Source organism: Phaseolus vulgaris, chromosome 4 (genome assembly GCF_000499845.2).
Source record: "Phaseolus vulgaris cultivar G19833 chromosome 4, P. vulgaris v2.0, whole genome shotgun sequence".
Classification (NCBI taxonomy): Eukaryota; Viridiplantae; Streptophyta; class Magnoliopsida; order Fabales; family Fabaceae; genus Phaseolus; species Phaseolus vulgaris.
In genome coordinates this window covers 33,863,385-33,874,449 of record NC_023756.2, presented here as the reverse complement: position 1 = coordinate 33,874,449, position 11,065 = coordinate 33,863,385, and the positions used below count along the sequence as shown (strand labels likewise).

General features: G+C 33.6%; 1 long non-coding RNA gene across 2 annotated transcripts; it reads left to right on the top strand.

Moving 5' to 3' along the window:
- Positions 1-8,287: 8,287 nt before the first annotated feature.
- LOC137837551 (uncharacterized) lies at positions 8,288-10,762 on the top strand. 2 transcript variants are annotated; one of them, XR_011085484.1, is made up of 5 exons: positions 8,288-8,520; positions 8,613-9,314; positions 9,681-9,776; positions 9,864-9,932; positions 10,277-10,762. It is a non-coding gene; the product is annotated as an uncharacterized lncRNA (long non-coding RNA). The 2 variants fall into 2 exon arrangements; XR_011085485.1 differs by having other exon boundaries at positions 8,594-9,314.
- Positions 10,763-11,065: the final 303 nt, after the last annotated feature.

Genomic DNA, 11,065 nt, shown 5'->3' with positions numbered 1-11,065 from the left:
TGTGGCACAGGAGGTTAGCTCACATACACACAAATCACTTGAATAAATTGAAATTTAAAGATTTAGTTTCTGGTTTACCTAACATTAAATTTCAGGAGAACAGGCTTTGTGATGGTTGTGTGAAAGGTAAACAAATCAAATCATCTTTCAAGTTAAAGGATATTATCTCTACAAAAAAATCCATTGGATGTGTTACATATGGACTTATTTGGTCCATCTAGAGTTGCTAGCTTGACTGGAAATTTGTATGCTTTAGTTGTTGTGGATGATTACTCTAGATTTACATGGACTTTATTTCTTGCACATAAACATGATGCTTACACTGCCTTTAAGAAATTAGCAAAAATTCTGCAAAATGAAAATGGTTGCTGCATTAAATCAATTCGAAGTGATCATGGGGGAGAGTTTCAAAATGCTAAGTTTGAGAGGTTCTGTGAGAAGCATGGGATAGCTCATACCTTTTCAGCCCCTAGGACACCCCAACAAAATGGTGTAGTTGAAAGGAAAAATAGATCACTAGAGGAACTTGCTAGAACTATGTTAAATGAATCTAAGCTACCTAAGTATTTTTGGGCTGATGTTGTTTATACTGCAGGTTATGTCTTAAATAGGACCTTAATAAGACCAATTCTTAAGAAAACCCCATATGAATTGTATAAGGGAAGAAAACCTAGTGTAAGTCACCTTAGAGTATTTGGGTGTAAATGCTTTGTATTGAATAATGGCAAAGAAAATCTTGGTAAGTTTGATGCTAAATCTGATGAAGGTGTGCATAATGGTTATGCTTTGAATGGTCATGCATATAGAGTCTTCAATAAAAGGCTGCTTATAGTAGAAGAATCAATGCATGTTGTTTTCGATGAAACTGATCACAGTGTATCTAAAACTGCTGCTGATGAACCTGACAGTAATGAATTTAAATCTGTTTTAAATCAAAATGAATCGATTCATTTTGATACTGCTGATACACATGCTATACAAGAATCTACTGCAGCTGCAGGTTTGCCAAAAGAGTGGAAAACCCCAAGAGACTTAACCCTTGATAATGTCATTGGGAACATTGAGAAAGGAGTGTCAACTAGAAAATCCTTGAACAATTTCTGTGAAGCAATGGCCTTTGTATCTCAAGTTGAACCCAAAAATTTGAAGGAAGCTCTCAAGGACAGCAACTGGATTTTAGCTATGCAAGAGGAACTGAATCAGTTTGCTCTTAATGAGGTCTGGACTCTTGTTCCTAAAATACCTGAGATGAATGTGATTGGAACAAAATGGGTATTTAGAAACAAAATGGATGAACATGGAGTGATCACCAGAAACAAGGCTATGCTTGTAGCTAAAGGGTACAATCAAGAAGAAGGAATAGACTATGATGAGACATATGCACCAGTGGCTCGGTTAGAAGCTGTTAGACTGCTGCTTGCTTTCTCATGCATCAAAGGGTTCAAGCTATTTCAAATGGACGTGAAGAGTGCCTTTCTGAATGGCTATATAAATGAAGAGGTATTTGTCTCACAACCACCAGGTTTTGAAGACCATCAACATCCAGAATATGTGTTCAAACTCCAAAAGGCTCTCTATGGACTCAAGCAAGCTCCTAGGCAATGGTATGAGAGGCTAAGTGATTTTCTCACCTCTCAAGGCTATGAAAGAGGCACATCAGATAAGACCTTGTTCATTAAGAAGAAAGGAGATGACTCAATTCTAGTTCAAGTATATGTGGATGACATCATTTTTGGATCAAACAATGGAGAATTGTGTGAAGCTTTCGTGAAAGTCATGAAGAGTGAGTTCGAAATGTCAATGATGGGTGAGTTGAACTATTTTCTAGGTTTGCAGGTCAAACAACTCAAGGATGGCATTTTCTTGAGTCAAGCAAAGTATTGCAAGGATTTGCTGAAGAAATTTGAAATGGACAAGTGTAAACCAATCAGCACACCCTTCTCAACAAGCTGTCATTTGGATCATGATGAAGCTGGAATTTCTGTTGATGAAACCAAATACAGAGGACTCATAGGATCACTGCTGTATCTTACTGCCAGCAGGCCAGATATAATGTTTGCAGTGTGCATGTGTGCAAGGTTTCAATCTGCTCCTAAAGAATCACACTACAATGCTGTCAAAAGGATTTTGAAGTATTTGCAAGGAACTAAAGAAGTTGGCTTGTGGTATCCAGGTAATATTTCATTAAGCTTAACTGGTTATTCTGATTCAGATTTTGCAGGTTGCAAAATTGATAGGAAGAGCACAAGTGGAACCTGTCATTTGCTTGGATCAAGCTTGATCTCATGGCAATGCAAAAAGCAGGCTTGTGTATCTCTTTCCACTGCTGAAGCAGAATATATTGCAGCAGGGAGTTGCTGTGCTCAAACTATATGGCTAAGACAACAATTGAATGATTTTGGTATCTTACTTAACCATATACCTCTGCTGTGTGATAATACAAGTGCAATCAACTTAACCAAAAATCCTGTTATGCATTCAAGAACCAAACACATTGAAATTAGGCATCATTTTCTAAGGGAACACATATCTAATGGAACATGTGATATTAAGTTCATTGGTACTGATTTACAACTTGCTGATTTGTTCACAAAACCATTAGCCAAAGATAGGTTTAATTTTCTGCTTAATGAATTGGGTATTATAAATGTCAATTGTGCCTAGCAGTGAAAATTTAAATCTGTTTATTCGCAATTAAATGTGTTTATTTTCTGCACTGATATGCATTGATGACTAGGAAAGAGAATTTCTGATTTTTGACTGCTTGACTGACTTAGTGGGCATTAACCTCTGTACCTTTGACGGTTTTGGTCATGGTTATGTAACCGATTTGATGGTTTGGGTGCTCAATAAGAATTTGAGTGTATGCATCTTGACCCTAAATATTTGGTGCATATTTTCAAAGATTCTCTGCACAAATTCAGAGCATAATATCTTCATGCATATCCACTCATAACTGTCATATCAATCCATTTATTCTGCTATAAATCTGTGTGAATACTTGCTACCCACATTGGCCATTCTCTTTCTATTCTCACCATTTGAAATCAAGAAAAGAATTCAGGTTACCATGGCTTCGTCTTCAAGACAAAAACAGAAAGGCAAGGGAAAGCAAACCACTTCTCAAGGTGTGTTAGAAGGATGGTTCGCTGGAAATGAAGAAGGCATCAATGCCTACATTCATGAAACAAGCAGGAAGCAGATCAACATACCCAAGGTGCTGGATTTCAACTGGCTGAAATCTGAAAAATTGGTAGAAACAAGGGTTGTGTTGAAGCACCAGAAACTGAAAAAGATGCTGGAATTAACGGGTAATGTCTATCCTGACTTGGTTAAGGTGTTTTATACTAACCTCACATTGGATGGGAAGAATGTTGTCTCTTATGTGAAAGGGACAAAGATGAAGATCACAAGTGAGGTGTGGAATTCTGTGGCTGGAATAAAATATACTGGACTAAAAGTAGGGAAAGAAAATACCAGTGGAATTTCAGAATTCAACAAGCTGCAATATTATAAGAGTTGCATGAGGAATCCTACAGAGAGTATAAACAGGTTTCATGCAGGGCATTTGAACCTCACTCCACGTCTAGTTGCATACATCGTAGCTTGGCAACTGATTCCAAGAGGGACAAACCATGTTGTCTTACATGAAGAGGATCTCATTCTCCTATATTGCATCATGAACCAGATTAAGGTAAACTGGGTGTTCATTGTCAATGAACACATGCTCAAGTCAAAAAGGTTGGCTGATTACAAATTTCCCTATGCTATTCTTGTTTCCAAATTAATTGATTACTTTGGTGTTGATGTTACAAATGAGAGAAATGACCCTATCAAAGCTGTAAGTGAGATTGACACTTCAACTCTCACCAAAATGGGTTTTCACAAAATTGAAAACAAGTGGGTGGTTCTCAAGGAGAAGGACACTCAAGCAGAACATGAGGATGAGGATGAAGCTATTCCTATGGATGATGACTCACCTGCTGCCCAATCTGAACATGAGGAAGTTGCTGCAAATGCCATAGTTGCCTATCAAAGTCCAGAATACCGTGGAGAACCAATGTCTATGTTTGAGAGGCAAGTGCTGTACCGTCTTGATGTCATGTCTGCAGAACAAAGGGCACACTTTGAGACTACTCATGCAAGGTTTCAACACCTTGATGATCAGATTGAAGGGGTTCAGGCACAGCTTGCAGAGCTTTACTACAAGAATCAGTAGTTTTCTGTTTTTAATGCTTTCTTTATCAGTTTTCAAGTTTCTGTAATGCTGAACATTTTGGTTTTCATTTTCTGAACTATTATGATTATGGTTTCTGCTTTATATCCCTTTATTCCCTATGCTTATATGCTGTTTGATGAATCCAAAGGGGGAGAAAAATAGCTCACCATGCTAGTTGATGCTAGCTGAAACAGGGAGTTGATTCTGCACCTTTAAACAAATTCTGCATGTTATGCAATATTGCTATTTTCTGGTTTAAAGTCTGGTGTAGTGCAGGTACTTAAAGCAACAATGCTATGAGGTTAGCTATGGGGATTTGTCTCCATCAAACAGGGGGAGATTGTTGAAGATGGTTGCTGCCCCTTCAAGATTGTGTTTGATGAAGACTTGTATGTAGTGTTTGATGAAGACATTTATGTACTTTCCATGTATTTGTGCTTTGCTTTAAGTATGTCTTAGTTAGTGCTTAGAGGTTGTCTAAGAGTAGCTTTTTGCTGAGTAACTCACCTCATAACCACTGGCCATGTGTTAAGAACAAGCATAAGTTTACTAAAACTGTTTTTCACATGTTTTACACAAAAACACGTTTTACTGCATAAAAATAAATCTGTTCTTTTCTAAATAAACAGATTCATTTTCTTCACTGATGCCTTGGCTAAAGTCTTGTAAAAATTTGATTTTGCGCATCAGGTATTTTGACTATGTCTTCTTCTTTTCAAAACGACTGAGTTTCAAATAGTTAAACTTTCTCTGTTTTCGTTTTGAAAAAATAAATCTGTTCATCTGTAAATAAATAGATTCTTTTTCTCTCTGGTGCCATGACAAGCTTAAACGTTTTCAGTTTTATCTCTGCACCAGAATGGTTGACTAAGTCTCCTCACTTAACAGATTCTCTAACTGCTTTTGAAAATAAATCAGTTTATTTTATTTTCAATCTGTTCATTTTATAACAGCTTTAACTGTTTTTCAAAATTCTGTTATAAGCTGGCTTTCTATAAAATGCAAACTTGTTTTCTGAGTTTATTATCAATTCAACAGTTCATACATTTGCAAAAACGAGTTTTACAGCAGAGAATCAAAGGTTTACAAAGGATTAGCATTTGTTCTTCAAAGATTTCGAAAATCACAAAGTGCTTGTTCTTGGTTTGGTTCCAAAAGCTTGGTGTGAGGTGCAGCTACTGTTCTAGCAATCTTGCCTACTGGTTTAAGGCTGATCTTTGTTACCTCAATCAGGTGTAGTCGTTTCACTTCTTATTACTTGTAATAGTTTGGTTGATCCCTCTTCTTGATAGGTGTTCTTGGAGAATGGGTGTGTGTGAGTGCTGAAATAGGTTTTTTCAGCAAGAGTACCTAAGTTCTTGTAGGTTTCAAGAACAGTGGGAAGTGTACTTGATTGTACTGTGTTTTAGTGATTTCCACCTGTTGTTGGTGAAGACTGGATGTAGCTCAGGTTGAGTGAACCAGTATAACTGCCTGTGTTCATTCTCTCTCACTCTTTGCAATTTCGTTTCTGCATAATTGATAAAACAGCAAAGAAATAAATCTGTTCAATTGAAAATAAATCTGTTCTTTCTGGGCACTGTGCATACTGTTCTTGATTTCTGAAAAAGCTGTTTTAATCTGATAAGAACATATAAAATCTGCTAAAAGCCACTGGAACAGATTGACTGTGATAGGCTGCTCAAGAAACTGTAAATGCTATTAATTGAACCTTAAACAAATTACTTAAAGTTGAAGCTTGCTGTTCTGTGATTCATTGTTCTTAATTTCTGGAAAATTGCTTGACATCAAGAAGAACACTCATAGTCTGTTAAAAGCCACTGGAACAGCTTGTTTGCAAAGGTCACTCAATTAATTAGCATGCTATCAATTGAACCTTAATCACTTGCTTGAAATTGAGGCTTGTTGTTTTGTGTTCCACTGTTTTTCAAATATGATATTTGTGTGTGTGCTGCTGGAAATTCTCACTGCATAATCTTGTGATTAACCTTGCTGAATTAAAAGCGTTTCAAACAAAAACAGTGCTGAAATAAATCTGTTCATTTTCACATAAATCGATTTATTTTCTGTAAAACTGTGTTAAACACTGTTTCTACGAGAAAGTTTTAAAAGGTCAATTCACCCCCCCTCTTGAACTTTGGCACTATTAAACCCAACATATTCAACATTATCTCCAACGATTTGTATTCATCATTATCTCTAATAGGTTTTATTTACATCAAAATATACATACGCTTAACCAATTCTGTTGTTCTTTATATCACTTTGTTTGAGTTATCTTTTTAGCATGGATTGTCAATTATCTGGCCCGACCTCATGACACATTATTGGGCTTATTATTCATCTCAAGACGAGCTAGGTACTTCCCAGGTGAGCTTGTCTGATCGGACTACCACGCTTAAGTGCTCGGATCAAGGACCTGAGCAAGTCCGACCAGTATAATAATCAATATTTGATATAATCTATTTTATTTATATAGCATAAATTGTAAATTAACAATAATAAATTAAGTATAAAATAACTATGTATCTTTTTCACATTTTTTATAATAATGTAGTATAAAAAGGTTATATTTTTTATTGTTCTCATAAGAATCAAATTAAATAAATAATTAGGTTTTTTAAGACAAATAAATTCCATAAATATTTTTAATTTTATCATATTATTCATGCAAGAATATTATTAGTTATGTTACCTTTCAACTTTATGTGAAATTTCTCTTTAATATATTACTATTTTAACATAATTCAAATATAAATATACAATAAAATGTTTTAATATTCAAAAATATTTCTCTAATTGTGTCAAATTGCACATCTCTCTCACTCATCAAATTCATGTTTCTAATTATACTATTTCATATAACACATCATCAATAAAAAAATATATAAATAATAATAAAAAATAAAATTTAATTAAATTTTAAAAGCTATTATTTTTCAAAAACACACTAGTCTCATAAAATATCCCACTAATAAAAAAATCAAATTTTTATATTTTTTTATCCTCCACCTTGTTTTATATTTTTTTCCCAATAATAAACACACAACTAAAATAAATAATGGATTTAAATTTAATTTTAAAATACATTTAACATGGGCTAAACCTTCAGAATCTTAATATTTTATTATTATTTGTATTTAACGTAGACATTTTGTTTTTAAACCCACGCTTGTTTTGGTATTTCTCTATTCAACGAAGATATTTTTTTATTTTTTTAAAAAAAATTCACTACAAGAAAAAAATGTTTTAATGGAGGTTATTTAGCGGAGGTTAATCTAACCTTAGGAATTGATTTAATTAATGGAGGTTTTTTTTTTCTAAAACCTCAACAAAATAACGGAGGTTCTTTAACTTTCGTTAATTTCAAAAGGTTTATTTTAAAACCTCTGCAAAATAGCTGAGGTTTTTTTAACCTTCGTTAATTTCCAAAGGTTTATTTAAAAACATCCACAAAATAACATAGGTTTCTTTGACCTTCGTTAATTTTCAAAGGTTTATTTTAAAACCTTAGCAGAATAACGAAGGTTTTTAACCTTCATTAAGTTCCAAGATTTATTCTAAAACTTCAACAAAATAATAGAAATTTTTTTAAGCTTTGATAAATTCCAAATGTTTACAGTAAAACCTCAATAAAATATTTTAGTTTTTTCCAAATCTCAATAAATAATTATATTAATTTTTTTATAAATAAATAATTAAATTATAATTTATTGTATTTGATAATTAAATATTATTAATTATATTTTAATATGTTTATAGAAATATTAAATCATAGTTTTCATGTAATAACTTTTTATTATATTAAAATAAATTTATTTATTAATGCTTAAGATAATTTTCAGAATAAATTTGATTAAGGAAAGTATTTTTAAACTCCATTAAATATTAAAGATTTATTTAAAAACCTTCGTAGTTGAGGTTTACTTAAAAGCCTCCCTTAAATGGTAGAGGTTCTTTTAAAAACCTCCGTTAAACAGTAGAGGTTTGTTGTAAAACCTCAGTAAACTACTCTAGTTTTATTTCAAATTCTTTTTGCTTTTGATTTTTTTTCTTATTTTTTTCCTTTCTCTTATTCGGTAGACCCTAAACCCGCCTCTCATTAACATCTTCTCTTATCTTCACTCTCATTTTTGTCCAACTCCCACCTCTTCCATCGCACACCACTGGACATTTGCTTCTAATGCTCCCCCACGGAACATGCTTCTACTATTCCAGCACGGAACATGGTTATGCTACTTCACTATGGAACTTGCTTCAACCTTCGCTCCACCACGCAACCGCTTGTCTGCAAAGCGCAGGTATGTTCCGCAATTGGTGATGTGGTGTTTGTTGTTTATTTGACGATCTTGGAACCCTAATTTTTTTTATCAGTTTTTTTTTTCGTCGTTAGTGCTTCGTTCTCGTCATTCTTTGTGGCTATGGTTTGTGGTGGAGGTTCGTGGTTGAGGTTGTGGTTCATGCTTCGTGCTTCGTCTTATACCTTCTTCTCATCGATTTGTGGTTCATGCTTCGTGCTTCGTCTTATACCTTCTTCTCATCAATTCGTGATTCATGGTTCATACTCAAGGTCGTGGTTCGTTCGATGTGGCAATGGTTTGTGCAGTTTGTGTTGATGTTTTCCTCTTGCTTGAAATATTCTTGCTTAAATGTTACGAGTTATTTTATGATAATAATAGTATAAAATCTTAAATGTGTATATATCCTTGGGCTAACTTTTATGGATTCATGATATGTTTCAGCACTTTCACTCATATGGATGCCTAAACTGCAAATTCTGAAGCATTCAAGTTGAATTATTTAAACACTTAAATAGATGCCTAAGCTGCTAATTTTGAAACATTTCAGTATTGAATTTTTAAAATTAGTGCTTTAAATGTGAATCTGGTGATGTTCTGTCTTGAAATGCAAGTGCATCTTCTGTTTGTCCTTGTGATGCTTTAAAAAAGGGAGGGAGGGATGAAGCCAATGCTTGGTATGCTGAGATTAAGATTAACAGCAGAAGAAGGAGTTATCAGATGATGCAGAGTTGTCAAGACAAAGCATCCTCAGTTGCTGTAGGAGTCCAAGCTGTACAGAATCCTGCAGGGAGGAAGTAAGGACCATTCTTACATTAATTGTTGTATCCTATTTTTTTGTTTGCATTTTCTACAAGGAGCATAGTACTGCCTCCCTCTGTAAAGTGAGATACTATATAATTTATATCTAGCTGTAATCCAAGTTTGGTTTTGGTAGCTAGAATCCCAAATGTGAGATGGTTTGGAGTCGAAGGGGATTATAATGTTTAGTGATGAATCTGCTTGGACCCAGTCTTGAAGATCTATTCAACTTCTGTAGTAAAAAGCTTTCACCAAAGACAGTTCTCATGCTTGCTGATCAAATGATAGGCTATGACTAATTTTGTAGACTTTTGTGTGCCTTTTTTTTTATAAATTTTAAAAAACTTTTTTTAATGATCCAGATCAACCATGTTGAGTTCATTCATTCTAAATTGTTTCTGCATCGAGATATCAAACCAGATAATTTTCTAATGGGATTAGGAAGGCATGCAAACCAGGTCAGTAGTCTTGTTAAAATGTGGACTTTGGATATCTTGTTTGTTCTCATATTTATTGAGGTATTTAATGCATTGATGTGCATTTAGGTTTATGATTGATTTTGGTTTGGCTAAGAAATACAGAGATAGCTCAACACATCAACATATTCCTTACAGGTACGAAGATTTATTGGCATGCATTAAATTTAGTACTTATCTAGAACGTAGTGTAAGGCCTTGATGGAATCATAAAATATCATATCTTAATTTCAATTACACTTACCCTGTGCTGTAGTTGTAACTTGTCAAGTTGTCATATACTGAGCAGCTGTCATATTAAGAAAATAAAATAAAAGAAGATTAGGGAGGGTATATGTTATTATGGGTTTTATTGAGAATATAATAGTTAATGTCAAATAACTATTATATTCTAAGCCAGTCTTGAGATTTTCTGTTGTCCGTACCTTGAACAAGGTAATAATTTCTCAAGTTTCACTGAAGTAATTTTTATGCTGCTGCAGGATTTATAATGGGATTTTTGAAATGCTACTCAAGTTTGAAACCTCCCTGCTCTTGTTCGTTTTCCTTTTATGATTTGGAGGAAGTGTTCGCTAAATATTCTAATGAGATTTGTGATGGTCAAACTGGACAAGGTTTAACCATGAAGTGTGACTTTGAAACTTTACAGATGGCAATGACGCATCCAATGTCAATGGTAGTGAGCCAGTTTCTGCAAGGAGAAAGGTGGATTCCGGCTACAGGGGTGTCATTCTCTTATGGAATATGAGTACATGATCTGTGATGGTGTTAATAATTAATATATGGCTAGCTTCACTGTGGCACAATTTGCAATGTATATCATATATGCTGGCTTTTAAAAATATCATGGTCCCAGATTCCAAAAGTTTGTTCCATCAAACTACTTTGTAATGGTATATTACTATATGCATATGTAAGAAAATATTATTATTATATTATTCAATAAAATTATCCATGGATTGGTCGTATATTGTTGTTATAAATTTTGTATAAATATTTTTAAGAAAAAATAAAAATGAATATATGAACTTAATCATAAGTTTTACTTCGATCGAGTAGAAGTTTAATTTCTTATGAAAAGTTTATAACTAAAAGAAAAAGCACATGAATGATAAAATGATGTTGAATGCTTAAATGATAAAATAGCAAAAAATAAAATGTTTTTAGTTTCAAAATCTATGATATTTTATGGAGGTTTCAAAAACCTATGATATTTTACGGAGGTTTCGAAATTTATGGTATTTTGTGGAGGTTTTGAAACCTATGACATT